We start from the raw sequence: 16,592 nt of genomic DNA, 5'->3' as shown, positions 1-16,592 counted from the left end.
GGTTTTTATCATCGGAAACAGAATTAGCCCTCGACGTCTGAACAACTTTTTTTTGAAAAATCCCTAAGCCGCGAGGTCACAATTTCTTCAAAATTTCTGACGTTCTGCAATTCACTCAAAAATGGTGGCAAACTGTTTCAAACAATCCCCTGAAAGGTTTTTCGGTGGAAACAGGTGAGTTTTTATCATCGGAAACAGAATTAGCCCTCGACGTCTGAACAACTTTTTTTTGCAAAAATCCCTAAGCCACGCGGTCACAATTTCAGCAAAAATCTCATGTTCTGCAATTCATTCAAAAATGGTGCTGAACTGTTGCTAACGCTCCCCTGAAAGGTTTTTCGGTGGAAACAGGTGGGTTTTTATCAATGGAAACAGAATTAGCCCTCGACGTCTGAACAACTTTTTTTTGAAAAATCCCTAAGCCGCGCGGTCAGAATTTCTTCAAAATTTCTGACAATCGGCAATTCACTCAAAAATGGTGGCAAACTGTTGTAAACGATCCCCTGAAAAGTTTTGCGGTGGAAACAGGTGGGTTTTTATCATCGGAAACAGAATTAGCCCTCGACGTCTGAACAACTTTTTTTTGCTAAAATCCCTAAGCCACGCGGTCACAATTTCAGCAAAAATCTCATGTTCTGCAATTCATTCAAAAATGGTGCTGAACTGTTGCTAACGCTCCCCTGAAAGGTTTTTCGGTGGAAACAGGTGGGTTTTTATCCTCGGAAACAGAATTAGCCCTCGACGTCTGAACAACTTTTTTTTGAAAAATCCCTAAGCCGCGCGGTCACAATTTCTTCAAAATTTCTGACGTTCTGCAATTCACTCAAAAATGGTGGCAAACTGTTTCAAATGATCCCCTGAAAGGTTTTTCGGTGGAAACAGGTGAGTTTTTATCATCGGAAACAGAATTAGCCCTCGAGGTCTGAACAACTTTTTTTTGCAAAAATCCCTAAGCCACGCGGTCACAATTTCAGCAAAAATCTCATGTTCTGCAATTCATTCAAAAATGGTGCTGAACTGTTGCTAACGCTCCCCTGAAAGGTTTTTCGGTGGAAACAGGTGGGTTTTTATCATCGGAAACAGAATTAGCCCTCGACGTCTGAACAACTTTTTTTTGAAAAATCCCTAAGCCGCGCGGTCACAATTTCTTCAAAATTTCTGACGATCGGCAATTCACTCAAAAATGTTGGCAAACTCTTGCAAACGATCCCCTGAAAGGTTTTTAGGTGGAAACAGGTGGGTTTTTATCATCGGAAACAGAATTAGCCCTCGACGTCTGAACACCTTTTTTTTGAAAAATCCCTAAGCCGCGCGGTCACAATTTCTTCAAAATTTCTGACGTTCTGCAATTCACTCAAAAATGGTGGCAAACTGTTGCAAACAATCCCCTGAAACGTTTTTCCGTGGAAACAGGTGGGTTTTTATCATCGGAAACAGAATTAGCCCTCGACGTCTGAACAAATTTTTTTTTAAAATCCCTAAGCCGCGGTCACAATTTCTTCAAAATTTCTGACGTTCTGCAATTCATTCAAAAATGGTGCTGAACTGTTGCTAACGCTCCCCTGAAAGGTTTTTCGGTGGAAACAGGTGGGTTTTTATCATCGGAAACTGAATTAGCCCTCGACGTCTGAACAACTTTTTTTTGAAAAATCCCTAAGCCGCGCGGTCACAATTTCTTCAAAATTTCTGACGTTCTGCAATTCACTCAAAAATGGTGGCAAACTGTTTCAAATGATCCCCTGAAAGGTTTTTCGGTGGAAACAGGTGAGTTTTTATCATCGGAAACAGAATTAGCCCTCGACGTCTGAACAACTTTTTTTTGCAAAAATCCCTAAGCCACGCGGTCACAGTTTCAGCAAAAATCTCATGTTCTGCAATTCATTCAAAAATGGTGCTGAACTGTTGCTAACGCTCCCCTGAAAGGTTTTTCGGTGGAAACAGGTGGGTTTTTATCAATGGAAACAGAATTAGCCCTCGACGTCTGAACAACTTTTTTTTGAAAAATCCCTAAGCCGCGCGGTCAGAATTTCTTCAAAATTTCTGACGATCGGCAATTCACTCAAAAATGGTGGCAAACTGTTGCAAACAATCCCCTGAAACGTTTTTCCGTGGAAACAGGTGGGTTTTTATCATCGGAAACAGAATTAGCCCTCGACGTCTGAACAATTTTTTTAAAAAATCCCTAAGCCGCGCGGTCACAATTTCTTCAAAATTTCTGACGTTCTGCAATTCACTCAAAAATGGTGGCAAACTGTTTCAAATGATCCCCTGAAAGGTTTTTCGGTGGAAACAGGTGAGTTTTTATTATCGGAAACAGAATTAGCCCTCGACGTCTGAACAACTTTTTTTTGCAAAAATCCCTAAGCCACGCGGTCACAATTTCAGCAAAAATCTCATGTTCTGCAATTCATTCAAAAATGGTGCTGAACTGTTGCTAACGCTCCCCTGAATGGTTTTTCGGTGGAAACAGGTGGGTTTTTATCAATGGAAACAGAATTAGCCCTCGACGTCTGAACAACTTTTTTTTGAAAAATCCCTAAGCCGCGCGGTCAGAATTTCTTCAAAATTTCTGACGATCGGCTATTCACTCAAAAATGGTGGCAAACTGTTGTAAACGATCGCCTGAAACGTTTTGCGGTGGAAACAGGTGCGTTTTTATCATCGGAAACAGAATTAGCCCTCGACGTCTGAACAACTTTTTTTTGAAAAATCCCTAAGCCGCGCGGTCACAATTTCTTCAAAATTTCTGACGATCGGCAATTCACTCAAAAATGTTGGCAAACTGTTGCAAACGATCCCCTGAAATGTTTGTTGGTGGAAACAGGTGGGTTTTTATCATCGGAAAGAGAATTAGCCCTCGACGTCTGAACAACTTTTTTTTGCAAAAATCCCTAAGCCACGCGGTCACAATTTCAGCAAAAATCTCATGTTCTGCAATTCATTCAAAAATGGTGCTGAACTGTTGCTAACGCTCCCCTGAAAGGTTTTTCTGTGGAAACAGGTGAGTTTTCATCATCGGAAATAGAACTAGCACAATTTCAGCAAAAAATCTCATGTTCTGCAATTGATTCAAAAATGGTGCTGAACTGTTGCTAATGCTCCCCTGAAAGGTTTCCCGGTGGGAACAGGTGGGTTTTTATCAATGGAAACAGAATTAGCCCTCGACGTCTGAACAACTTTTTTAAAAAAAATCCCTAAGCGGCGCGGTCAGAATTTCTTCAAAATTTCTGACAATCGGCAATTCACTCAAAAATGGTGGCAAACTGTTGTAAACGATCCCCTGAAACGTCCTTCGGTGGAAACAGGTTTGTTTTTATCATCGGAAACAGAATTAGCCCTCAACGTCTGAACAACTTTTTTTTGCAAAAATCCCTAAGCCACGCGGTCACAATTTCAGCAAAAATCTCATGTTCTGCAATTCATTCAAAAATGGTGCTGAACTGTTGCTAACGCTCCCCTGAAAGGTTTTTCGGTGGAAACAGGTGGGTTTTTATCAATGGAAACAGAATTAGCCCTCGACGTCTTAACAACTTTTTTTTGAAAAATCCCTAAGCCGCGCGGTCACAATTTCAGCAAAATTTCTGACGTTCTGCAATTCACTCAAAAATGGTGGCAAACTGTTGCAAACAATCCCCTGAAACGTTTTTCCGTGGAAACAGGTGGGTTTTTATCATCGGAAACAGAATTAGCCCTCGACGTCTGAACAACTTTTTTTTAAAAAATCCCTAAGCCGCGAGGTCAGAATTTCTTCAAAATTTCTGACGTTCTGCAATTCACTCAAAAATGGTTGCAAACTGTTTCAAACGTTCCCCTGAAAGGTTTTTCGGTGGAAACAGGTGGGTTTTTATCATCGGAAACAGAATTAGCCCTCGACGTCTGAACAACTTTTTTTTGCAAAAATCCCTAAGCCACGCGGTCACAATTTCAGCAAAAATATCATGTTCTGCAATTCATTCAAAAATGGTGCTGAACTGTTGCTAACGCTCCCCTGAAAGGTTTTTCGGTGGAAACAGGTGGGTTTTTATCATCGGAAACAGAATTAGCCCTCGACGTCTGAACAACTTTTTTTTGAAAAATCCCTAAGCCGCGCGGTCACAATTTCTTCAAAATTTCTGACGATCGGCAATTCACTCAAAAATGTTGGCAAACTCTTGCAAACGATCCCCTGAAAGGTTTTTAGGTGGAAACAGGTGGGTTTTTATCATCGGAAACAGAATTAGCCCCCGACGTCTGAACACCTTTTTTTTGAAAAATCCCTAAGCCGCGTGGTCACAATTTCAGCAAAAATCTCATGTTCTGCAATTCATTCAAAAATGGTGCTGAACTGTTGCTAACGCTCCCCTGAAAGGTTTTTCTGTGGAAACAGGTGAGTTTTCATCATCGGAAATAGAACTAGCACAATTTCAGCAAAAATCTCATGTTCTGCAATTGATTCAAAAATGGTGCTGAACTGTTGCTAATGCTCCCCTGAAAGGTTTCCCGGTGGGAACAGGTGGGTTTTTATCAATGGAAACAGAATTAGCCCTCGACGTCTGAACAACTTTTTTAAAAAAAATCCCTAAGCGGCGCGGTCAGAATTTCTTCAAAATTTCTGACAATCGGCAATTCACTCAAAAATGGTGGCAAACTGTTGTAAACGATCCCCTGAAATGTCCTTCGGTGGAAACAGGTGTGTTTTTATCATCGGAAACAGAATTAGCCCTCGACGTCTGAACAACTTTTTTTTGCAAAAATCCCTAAGCCACGCGGTCACAATTTCAGCAAAAATCTCATGTTCTGCAATTCATTCAAAAATGGTGCTGAACTGTTGCTAACGCTCCCCTGAAAGGTTTTTCGGTGGAAACAGGTGGGTTTTTATCAATGGAAACAGAATTAGCCCTCGACGTCTTAACAACTTTTTTTTGAAAAATCCCTAAGCCGCGCGGTCAGAATTTCTTCAAAATTTCTGACGATCGGCAATTCACTCAAAAATGTTGGCAAACTTTTGCAAACGATCCCCTGAAATGTTTGTTGGTGGAAACAGGTGGGTTTTTATCATCGGAAAGAGAATTAGCCCTCGACGTCTGAACAACTTTTTTTTGCAAAAATCCCTAAGCCGCGCGGTCACAATTTCTTCAAAATTTCTGACGTTCTGCAATTCACTCAAAAATGGTGGCAAACTGTTGCAAACAATCCCCTGAAACGTTTTTCCGTGGAAACAGGTGGGTTTTTATCATCGGAAACAGAATTAGCCCTCGACGTCTGAACAACTTTTTTTTGAAAAATCCCTAAGCCGCGAGGTCACAATTTCTTCAAAATTTCTGACGTTCTGCAATTCACTCAAAAATGGTTGCAAACTGTTTCAAACGATCCCCTGAAAGGTTTTTCGGTGGAAACAGGTGAGTTTTTATCATCGGAAACAGAATTAGCCCTCGACGTCTGAACAACTTTTTTTTGCAAAAATCCCTAAGCCACGCGGTCACAATTTCAGCAAAAATCTCATGTTCTGCAATTCATTCAAAAATGGTGCTGAACTGTTGCTAACGCTCCCCTGAAAGGTTTTTCTGTGGAAACAGGTGAGTTTTCATCATCGGAAATAGAACTAGCACAATTTCAGCAAAAAATCTCATGTTCTGCAATTGATTCAAAAATGGTGCTGAACTGTTGCTAATGCTCCCCTGAAAGGTTTCCCGGTGGGAACAGGTGGGTTTTTATCAATGGAAACAGAATTAGCCCTCGACGTCTGAACAACTTTTTTAAAAAAAATCCCTAAGCGGCGCGGTCAGAATTTCTTCAAAATTTCTGACAATCGGCAATTCACTCAAAAATGGTGGCAAACTGTTGTAAACGATCCCCTGAAACGTCCTTCGGTGGAAACAGGTTTGTTTTTATCATCGGAAACAGAATTAGCCCTCAACGTCTGAACAACTTTTTTTTGCAAAAATCCCTAAGCCACGCGGTCACAATTTCAGCAAAAATCTCATGTTCTGCAATTCATTCAAAAATGGTGCTGAACTGTTGCTAACGCTCCCCTGAAAGGTTTTTCGGTGGAAACAGGTGGGTTTTTATCAATGGAAACAGAATTAGCCCTCGACGTCTTAACAACTTTTTTTTGAAAAATCCCTAAGCCGCGCGGTCACAATTTCAGCAAAATTTCTGACGTTCTGCAATTCACTCAAAAATGGTGGCAAACTGTTGCAAACAATCCCCTGAAACGTTTTTCCGTGGAAACAGGTGGGTTTTTATCATCGGAAACAGAATTAGCCCTCGACGTCTGAACAACTTTTTTTTAAAAAATCCCTAAGCCGCGAGGTCAGAATTTCTTCAAAATTTCTGACGTTCTGCAATTCACTCAAAAATGGTTGCAAACTGTTTCAAACGTTCCCCTGAAAGGTTTTTCGGTGGAAACAGGTGGGTTTTTATCATCGGAAACAGAATTAGCCCTCGACGTCTGAACAACTTTTTTTTGCAAAAATCCCTAAGCCACGCGGTCACAATTTCAGCAAAAATATCATGTTCTGCAATTCATTCAAAAATGGTGCTGAACTGTTGCTAACGCTCCCCTGAAAGGTTTTTCGGTGGAAACAGGTGGGTTTTTATCATCGGAAACAGAATTAGCCCTCGACGTCTGAACAACTTTTTTTTGAAAAATCCCTAAGCCGCGCGGTCACAATTTCTTCAAAATTTCTGACGATCGGCAATTCACTCAAAAATGTTGGCAAACTCTTGCAAACGATCCCCTGAAAGGTTTTTAGGTGGAAACAGGTGGGTTTTTATCATCGGAAACAGAATTAGCCCTCGACGTCTGAACACCTTTTTTTTGAAAAATCCCTAAGCCGCGTGGTCACAATTTCAGCAAAAATCTCATGTTCTGCAATTCATTCAAAAATGGTGCTGAACTGTTGCTAACGCTCCCCTGAAAGGTTTTTCTGTGGAAACAGGTGAGTTTTCATCATCGGAAATAGAACTAGCACAATTTCAGCAAAAATCTCATGTTCTGCAATTGATTCAAAAATGGTGCTGAACTGTTGCTAATGCTCCCCTGAAAGGTTTCCCGGTGGGAACAGGTGGGTTTTTATCAATGGAAACAGAATTAGCCCTCGACGTCTGAACAACTTTTTTAAAAAAAATCCCTAAGCGGCGCGGTCAGAATTTCTTCAAAATTTCTGACAATCGGCAATTCACTCAAAAATGGTGGCAAACTGTTGTAAACGATCCCCTGAAATGTCCTTCGGTGGAAACAGGTGTGTTTTTATCATCGGAAACAGAATTAGCCCTCGACGTCTGAACAACTTTTTTTTGCAAAAATCCCTAAGCCACGCGGTCACAATTTCAGCAAAAATCTCATGTTCTGCAATTCATTCAAAAATGGTGCTGAACTGTTGCTAACGCTCCCCTGAAAGGTTTTTCGGTGGAAACAGGTGGGTTTTTATCAATGGAAACAGAATTAGCCCTCGACGTCTTAACAACTTTTTTTTGAAAAATCCCTAAGCCGCGCGGTCAGAATTTCTTCAAAATTTCTGACGATCGGCAATTCACTCAAAAATGTTGGCAAACTTTTGCAAACGATCCCCTGAAATGTTTGTTGGTGGAAACAGGTGGGTTTTTATCATCGGAAAGAGAATTAGCCCTCGACGTCTGAACAACTTTTTTTTGCAAAAATCCCTAAGCCGCGCGGTCACAATTTCTTCAAAATTTCTGACGTTCTGCAATTCACTCAAAAATGGTGGCAAACTGTTGCAAACAATCCCCTGAAACGTTTTTCCGTGGAAACAGGTGGGTTTTTATCATCGGAAACAGAATTAGCCCTCGACGTCTGAACAACTTTTTTTTGAAAAATCCCTAAGCCGCGAGGTCACAATTTCTTCAAAATTTCTGACGTTCTGCAATTCACTCAAAAATGGTTGCAAACTGTTTCAAGCGATCCCCTGAAAGGTTTTTCGGTGGAAACAGGTGAGTTTTTATCATCGGAAACAGAATTAGCCCTCGACGTCTGAACAACTTTTTTTTGCAAAAATCCCTAAGCCACGCGGTCACAATTTCAGCAAAAATCTCATGTTCTGCAATTCATTCAAAAATGGTGCTGAACTGTTGCTAACGCTCCCCTGAAAGGTTTTTCGGTGGAAACAGGTGGGTTTTTATCATCGGAAACAGAATTAGCCCTCGACGTCTGAACAACTTTTTTTTGAAAAATCCCTAAGCCATGCGGTCACAATTTCTTCAAAATTTCTGACGTTCTGCAATTCACTCAAAAATGGTGGCAAACTGTTTCAAACGATCCCCTGAAAGGTTTTTCGGTGGAAACAGGTGGGTTTTTATCATCGGAAACAGAATTAGCCCTCGACGTCTGAACAACTTTTTTTTGCAAAAATCCCTAAGCCACGCGGTCACAATTTCAGCAAAAATCTCATGTTCTGCAATTCATTCAAAAATGGTGCTGAACTGTTGCTAACGCTCCCCTGAAAGGTTTTTCGGTGGAAACAGGTGGGTTTTTATCATCGGAAACAGAATTAGCCCTCGACGTCTGAACAACTTTTTTTTGAAAAATCCCTAAGCCGCGCGGTCACAATTTCTTCAAAATTTCTGACGTTCTGCAATTCACTCAAAAATGGTGGCAAACTGTTGTAAACGATCCCCTGAAACGTTTTGCGGTGGAAACAGGTGGGTTTTTATCATCGGAAACAGAATTAGCCCTCGACGTCTGAACAACTTTTTTTTGCAAAAATCCCTAAGCCACGCGGTCACAATTTCAGCAAAAATCTCATGTTCTGCAATTCATTCAAAAATGGTGCTGAACTGTTGCTAACGCTCCCCTGAAAGTTTTTTCGGTGGAAACAGGTGGGTTTTTATCATCGGAAACAGAATTAGCCCTCGACGTCTGAACAACTTTTTTTTGAAAAATCCCTAAGCCGCGCGGTCACAATTTCTTCAAAATTTCTGACGTTCTGCAATTCACTCAAAAATGGTGGCAAACTGTTTCAAATGATCCCCTGAAAGGTTTTTCGGTGGAAACAGGTGAGTTTTTATCATCGGAAACAGAATTAGCCCTCGACGTCTGAACAACTTTTTTTTGCAAAAATCCCTAAGCCACGCGGTCACAGTTTCAGCAAAAATCTCATGTTCTGCAATTCATTCAAAAATGGTGCTGAACTGTTGCTAACGCTCCCCTGAAAGGTTTTTCGGTGGAAACAGGTGGGTTTTTATCAATGGAAACAGAATTAGCCCTCGACGTCTGAACAACTTTTTTTTGAAAAATCCCTAAGCCGCGCGGTCAGAATTTCTTCAAAATTTCTGACGATCGGCAATTCACTCAAAAATGGTGGCAAACTGTTGCAAACAATCCCCTGAAACGTTTTTCCGTGGAAACAGGTGCGTTTTTATCATCGGAAACAGAATTAGCCCTCGACGTCTGAACAACTTTTTTTTGAAAAATCCCTAAGCCACGCGGTCACAATTTCTTCAAAATTTCTGACGATCGGCAATTCACTCAAAAATGTTGGCAAACTGTTGCAAACGATCCCCTGAAAGGTTTTTAGGTGGAAACAGGTGGGTTTTTATCATCGGAAACAGAATTAGCCCTCGACGTCTGAACACCTTTTTTTTGAAAAATCCCTAAGCCACGCGGTCACAATTTCAGCAAAAATCTCATGTTCTGCAATTCATTCAAAAATGGTGCTGAACTGTTGCTAACGCTCCCCTGAAAGGTTTTTCGGTGGAAACAGGTGGGTTTTTATCATCGGAAACAGAATTAGCCCTCGACGTCTGAACAACTTTTTTTTGAAAAATCCCTAAGCCGCGCGGTCACAATTTCTTCAAAATTTCTGACGTTCTGCAATTCACTCAAAAATGGTGGCAAACTGTTGTAAACGATCCCCTGAAACGTTTTGCGGTGGAAACAGGTGGGTTTTTATCATCGGAAACAGAATTAGCCCTCGACGTCTGAACAACTTTTTTTTGCAAAAATCCCTAAGCCACGCGGTCACAATTTCAGCAAAAATCTCATGTTCTGCAATTCATTCAAAAATGGTGCTGAACTGTTGCTAACGCTCCCCTGAAAGTTTTTTCGGTGGAAACAGGTGGGTTTTTATCATCGGAAACAGAATTAGCCCTCGACGTCTGAACAACTTTTTTTTGAAAAATCCCTAAGCCGCGCGGTCACAATTTCTTCAAAATTTCTGACGTTCTGCAATTCACTCAAAAATGGTGGCAAACTGTTTCAAATGATCCCCTGAAAGGTTTTTCGGTGGAAACAGGTGAGTTTTTATCATCGGAAACAGAATTAGCCCTCGACGTCTGAACAACTTTTTTTTGCAAAAATCCCTAAGCCACGCGGTCACAGTTTCAGCAAAAATCTCATGTTCTGCAATTCATTCAAAAATGGTGCTGAACTGTTGCTAACGCTCCCCTGAAAGGTTTTTCGGTGGAAACAGGTGGGTTTTTATCAATGGAAACAGAATTAGCCCTCGACGTCTGAACAACTTTTTTTTGAAAAATCCCTAAGCCGCGCGGTCAGAATTTCTTCAAAATTTCTGACGATCGGCAATTCACTCAAAAATGGTGGCAAACTGTTGCAAACAATCCCCTGAAACGTTTTTCCGTGGAAACAGGTGCGTTTTTATCATCGGAAACAGAATTAGCCCTCGACGTCTGAACAACTTTTTTTTGAAAAATCCCTAAGCCACGCGGTCACAATTTCTTCAAAATTTCTGACGATCGGCAATTCACTCAAAAATGTTGGCAAACTGTTGCAAACGATCCCCTGAAAGGTTTTTAGGTGGAAACAGGTGGGTTTTTATCATCGGAAACAGAATTAGCCCTCGACGTCTGAACACCTTTTTTTTGAAAAATCCCTAAGCCGCGTGGTCACAATTTCAGCAAAAATCTCATGTTCTGCAATTCATTCAAAAATGGTGCTGAACTGTTGCTTACGCTCCCCTGAAAGGTTTTTCTGTGGAAACAGGTGAGTTTTCATCATCGGAAATAGAACTAGCACAATTTCAGCAAAAATCTCATGTTCTGCAATTGATTCAAAAATGGTGCTGAACTGTTGCTAATGCTCCCCTGAAAGGTTTCCCGGTGGGAACAGGTGGGTTTTTATCAATGGAAACAGAATTAGCCCTCGACGTCTGAACAACTTTTTTAAAAAAAATCCCTAAGCGGCGCGGTCAGAATTTCTTCAAAATTTCTGACAATCGGCAATTCACTCAAAAATGGTGGCAAACTGTTGTAAACGATCCCCTGAAACGTCCTTCGGTGGAAACAGGTTTGTTTTTATCATCGGAAACAGAATTAGCCCTCGACGTCTGAACAACTTTTTTTTGCAAAAATCCCTAAGCCACGCGGTCACAATTTCAGCAAAAATCTCATGTTCTGCAATTCATTCAAAAATGGTGCTGAACTGTTGCTAACGCTCCCCTGAAAGGTTTTTCGGTGGAAACAGGTGGGTTTTTATCAATGGAAACAGAATTAGCCCTCGACGTCTTAACAACTTTTTTTTGAAAAATCCCTAAGCCGCGCGGTCACAATATCAGCAAAATTTCTGACGTTCTGCAATTCACTCAAAAATGGTGGCAAACTGTTGCAAACAATCCCCTGAAACGTTTTTCCGTGGAAACAGGTGGGTTTTTATCATCGGAAACAGAATTAGCCCTCGACGTCTGAACAACTTTTTTTAAAAAAATCCCTAAGCCGCGAGGTCACAATTTCTTCAAAATTTCTGACGTTCTGCAATTCACTCAAAAATGGTTGCAAACTGTTTCAAACGATCCCCTGAAAGGTTTTTCGGTGGAAACAGGTGGGTTTTTATCATCGGAAACAGAATTAGCCCTCGACGTCTGAACAACTTTTTTTTGCAAAAATCCCTAAGCCACGCGGTCACAATTTCAGCAAAAATCTCATGTTCTGCAATTCATTCAAAAATGGTGCTGAACTGTTGCTAACGCTCCCCTGAAAGATTTTTCGGTGGAAACAGGTGGGTTTTTATCATCGGAAACAGAATTAGCCCTCGACGTCTGAACAACTTTTTTTTGAAAAATCCCTAAGCCGCGCGGTCACAATTTCTTCAAAATTTCTGACGTTCTGCAATTCACTCAAAAATGGTGGCAAACTGTTGTAAACGATCCCCTGAAACGTTTTGCGGTGGAAACAGGTGGGTTTTTATCATCGGAAACAGAATTAGCCCTCGACGTCTGAACAACTTTTTTTTGCAAAAATCCCTAAGCCACGCGGTCACAATTTCAGCAAAAATCTCATGTTCTGCAATTCATTCAAAAATGGTGCTGAACTGTTGCTAACGCTCCCCTGAAAGTTTTTTCGGTGGAAACAGGTGGGTTTTTATCATCGGAAACAGAATTAGCCCTCGACGTCTGAACAACTTTTTTTTGAAAAATCCCTAAGCCGCGCGGTCACAATTTCTTCAAAATTTCTGACGTTCTGCAATTCACTCAAAAATGGTGGCAAACTGTTGCAAACAATCCCCTGAAATGTTTTTCAGTGGAAACAGGTGGGTTTTTATCATCGGAAACAGAATTAGCCCTCGACGTCTGAACAATTTTTTTTAAAAATCCCTAAGCCGCGCGGTCACAATTTCTTCAAAATTTCTGACGTTCTGCAATTCACTCAAAAATGGTGGCAAACTGTTGCAAACAATCCCCTGAAAGGTTTTTCGGTGGAAACATTTGGGTTTTTATCATCGGAAACAGAATTAGCCCTCGACGTCTGAACAACTTTTTTTTGAAAAATCCCTAAGCCGCGCGGTCACAATTTCTTCAAAATTTCTGACGTTCTGCAATTCACTCAAAAATGGTGGCAAACTGTTGCAAACAATCCCCTGAAATGTTTTTCCGTGGAAACAGGTGGGTTTTTATCATCGGAAACAGAATTAGCCCTCGACGTCTGAACAATTTTTTTTAAAAATCCCTAAGCCGCGCGGTCACAATTTCTTCAAAATTTCTGACGTTCTGCAATTCACTCAAAAATGGTGGCAAACTGTTGCAAACAATCCCCTGAAAGGTTTTTCGGTGGAAACAGGTGGGTTTTTATCATCGGAAACAGAATTAGCCCTCGACGTCTGAACAACTTTTTTTTGAAAAATCCCTAAGCCGCGAGGTCACAATTTCTTCAAAATTTCTGACGTTCTGCAATTCACTCAAAAATGGTGGCAAACTGTTTCAAACAATCCCCTGAAAGGTTTTTCGGTGGAAACAGGTGAGTTTTTATCATCGGAAACAGAATTAGCCCTCGACGTCTGAACAACTTTTTTTTGCAAAAATCCCTAAGCCACGCGGTCACAATTTCAGCAAAAATCTCATGTTCTGCAATTCATTCAAAAATGGTGCTGAACTGTTGCTAACGCTCCCCTGAAAGGTTTTTCGGTGGAAACAGGTGGGTTTTTATCAATGGAAACAGAATTAGCCCTCGACGTCTGAACAACTTTTTTTTGAAAAATCCCTAAGCCGCGCGGTCAGAATTTCTTCAAAATTTCTGACAATCGGCAATTCACTCAAAAATGGTGGCAAACTGTTGTAAACGATCCCCTGAAAAGTTTTGCGGTGGAAACAGGTGGGTTTTTATCATCGGAAACAGAATTAGCCCTCGACGTCTGAACAACTTTTTTTTGCTAAAATCCCTAAGCCACGCGGTCACAATTTCAGCAAAAATCTCATGTTCTGCAATTCATTCAAAAATGGTGCTGAACTGTTGCTAACGCTCCCCTGAAAGGTTTTTCGGTGGAAACAGGTGGGTTTTTATCCTCGGAAACAGAATTAGCCCTCGACGTCTGAACAACTTTTTTTTGAAAAATCCCTAAGCCGCGCGGTCACAATTTCTTCAAAATTTCTGACGTTCTGCAATTCACTCAAAAATGGTGGCAAACTGTTTCAAATGATCCCCTGAAAGGTTTTTCGGTGGAAACAGGTGAGTTTTTATCATCGGAAACAGAATTAGCCCTCGACGTCTGAACAACTTTTTTTTGCAAAAATCCCTAAGCCACGCGGTCACAATTTCAGCAAAAATCTCATGTTCTGCAATTCATTCAAAAATGGTGCTGAACTGTTGCTAACGCTCCCCTGAAAGGTTTTTCGGTGGAAACAGGTGGGTTTTTATCAATGGAAACAGAATTAGCCCTCGACGTCTGAACAACTTTTTTTTGAAAAATCCCTAAGCCGCGCGGTCAGAATTTCTTCAAAATTTCTGACGATCGGCAATTCACTCAAAAATGTTGGCAAACTGTTGCAAACGATCCCCTGAAATGTTTGTTGGTGGAAACAGGTGGGTTTTTATCATCGGAAAGAGAATTAGCCCTCGACGTCTGAACAACTTTTTTTTGAAAAATCCCAAAGCCGCGCGGTCACAATTTCTTCAAAATTTCTGACGTTCTGCAATTCACTCAAAAATGGTGGCAAACTGTTGCAAACAATCCCCTGAAACGTTTTTCCGTGGAAACAGGTGGGTTTTTATCATCGGAAACAGAATTAGCCCTCGACGTCTGAACAAATTTTTTTTTAAAATCCCTAAGCCGCGGTCACAATTTCTTCAAAATTTCTGACGTTCTGCAATTCATTCAAAAATGGTGCTGAACTGTTGCTAACGCTCCCCTGAAAGGTTTTTCGGTGGAAACAGGTGGGTTTTTATCATCGGAAACTGAATTAGCCCTCGACGTCTGAACAACTTTTTTTTGAAAAATCCCTAAGCCGCGCGGTCACAATTTCTTCAAAATTTCTGACGTTCTGCAATTCACTCAAAAATGGTGGCAAACTGTTTCAAATGATCCCCTGAAAGGTTTTTCGGTGGAAACAGGTGAGTTTTTATCATCGGAAACAGAATTAGCCCTCGACGTCTGAACAACTTTTTTTTGCAAAAATCCCTAAGCCACGCGGTCACAGTTTCAGCAAAAATCTCATGTTCTGCAATTCATTCAAAAATGGTGCTGAACTGTTGCTAACGCTCCCCTGAAAGGTTTTTCGGTGGAAACAGGTGGGTTTTTATCAATGGAAACAGAATTAGCCCTCGACGTCTGAACAACTTTTTTTTGAAAAATCCCTAAGCCGCGCGGTCACAATTTCTTCAAAATTTATGACAATCGGCAATTCACTCAAAAATGGTGGCAAACTGTTGTAAACGATCCCCTGAAAAGTTTTGCGGTGGAAACAGGTGGGTTTTTATCATCGGAAACAGAATTAGCCCTCGACGTCTGAACAACTTTTTTTTGCTAAAATCCCTAAGCCACGCGGTCACAATTTCAGCAAAAATCTCATGTTCTGCAATTCATTCAAAAATGGTGCTGAACTGTTGCTAACGCTCCCCTGAAAGGTTTTTCGGTGGAAACAGGTGGGTTTTTATACTCGGAAACAGAATTAGCCCTCGACGTCTGAACAACTTTTTTTTGAAAAATCCCTAAGCCGCGCGGTCACAATTTCTTCAAAATTTCTGACGTTCTGCAATTCACTCAAAAATGGTGGCAAACTGTTTCAAATGATCCCCTGAAAGGTTTTTCGGTGGAAACAGGTGAGTTTTTATCATCGGAAACAGAATTAGCCCTCGACGTCTGAACAACTTTTTTTTGCAAAAATCCCTAAGCCACGCGGTCACAGTTTCAGCAAAAATCTCATGTTCTGCAATTCATTCAAAAATGGTGCTGAACTGTTGCTAACGCTCCCCTGAAAGGTTTTTCGGTGGAAACAGGTGGGTTTTTATCAATGGAAACAGAATTAGCCCTCGACGTCTGAACAACTTTTTTTTGAAAAATCCCTAAGCCGCGCGGTCAGAATTTCTTCAAAATTTCTGACGATCGGCAATTCACTCAAAAATGGTGGCAAACTGTTGCAAACAATCCCCTGAAACGTTTTTCCGTGGAAACAGGTGCGTTTTTATCATCGGAAACAGAATTAGCCCTCGACGTCTGAACAACTTTTTTTTGAAAAATCCCTAAGCCACGCGGTCACAATTTCTTCAAAATTTCTGACGATCGGCAATTCACTCAAAAATGTTGGCAAACTGTTGCAAACGATCCCCTGAAAGGTTTTTAGGTGGAAACAGGTGGGTTTTTATCATCGGAAACAGAATTAGCCCTCGACGTCTGAACACCTTTTTTTTGAAAAATCCCTAAGCCGCGTGGTCACAATTTCAGCAAAAATCTCATGTTCTGCAATTCATTCAAAAATGGTGCTGAACTGTTGCTTACGCTCCCCTGAAAGGTTTTTCTGTGGAAACAGGTGAGTTTTCATCATCGGAAATAGAACTAGCACAATTTCAGCAAAAATCTCATGTTCTGCAATTGATTCAAAAATGGTGCTGAACTGTTGCTAATGCTCCCCTGAAAGGTTTCCCGGTGGGAACAGGTGGGTTTTTATCAATGGAAACAGAATTAGCCCTCGACGTCTGAACAACTTTTTTTAAAAAAATCCCTAAGCGGCGCGGTCAGAATTTCTTCAAAATTTCTGACAATCGGCAATTCACTCAAAAATGGTGGCAAACTGTTGTAAACGATCCCCTGAAACGTCCTTCGGTGGAAACAGGTGAGTTTTTATCATCGGAAACAGAATTAGCCCTCGACGTCTGAACAACTTTTTTTTGCAAAAATCCCTAAGCCACGCGGTCACAGTTTCAGCAAAAAT

Source organism: Podarcis gaigeae, assembly GCF_964106915.1.
Source record: "Podarcis gaigeae genome assembly, chromosome: 6".
Lineage (NCBI taxonomy): Eukaryota > Metazoa > Chordata > Lepidosauria > Squamata > Lacertidae > Podarcis > Podarcis gaigeae.
The sequence above is the reverse complement of the archived record's forward strand: the minus strand, read 5'-3'. Positions refer to the sequence as shown.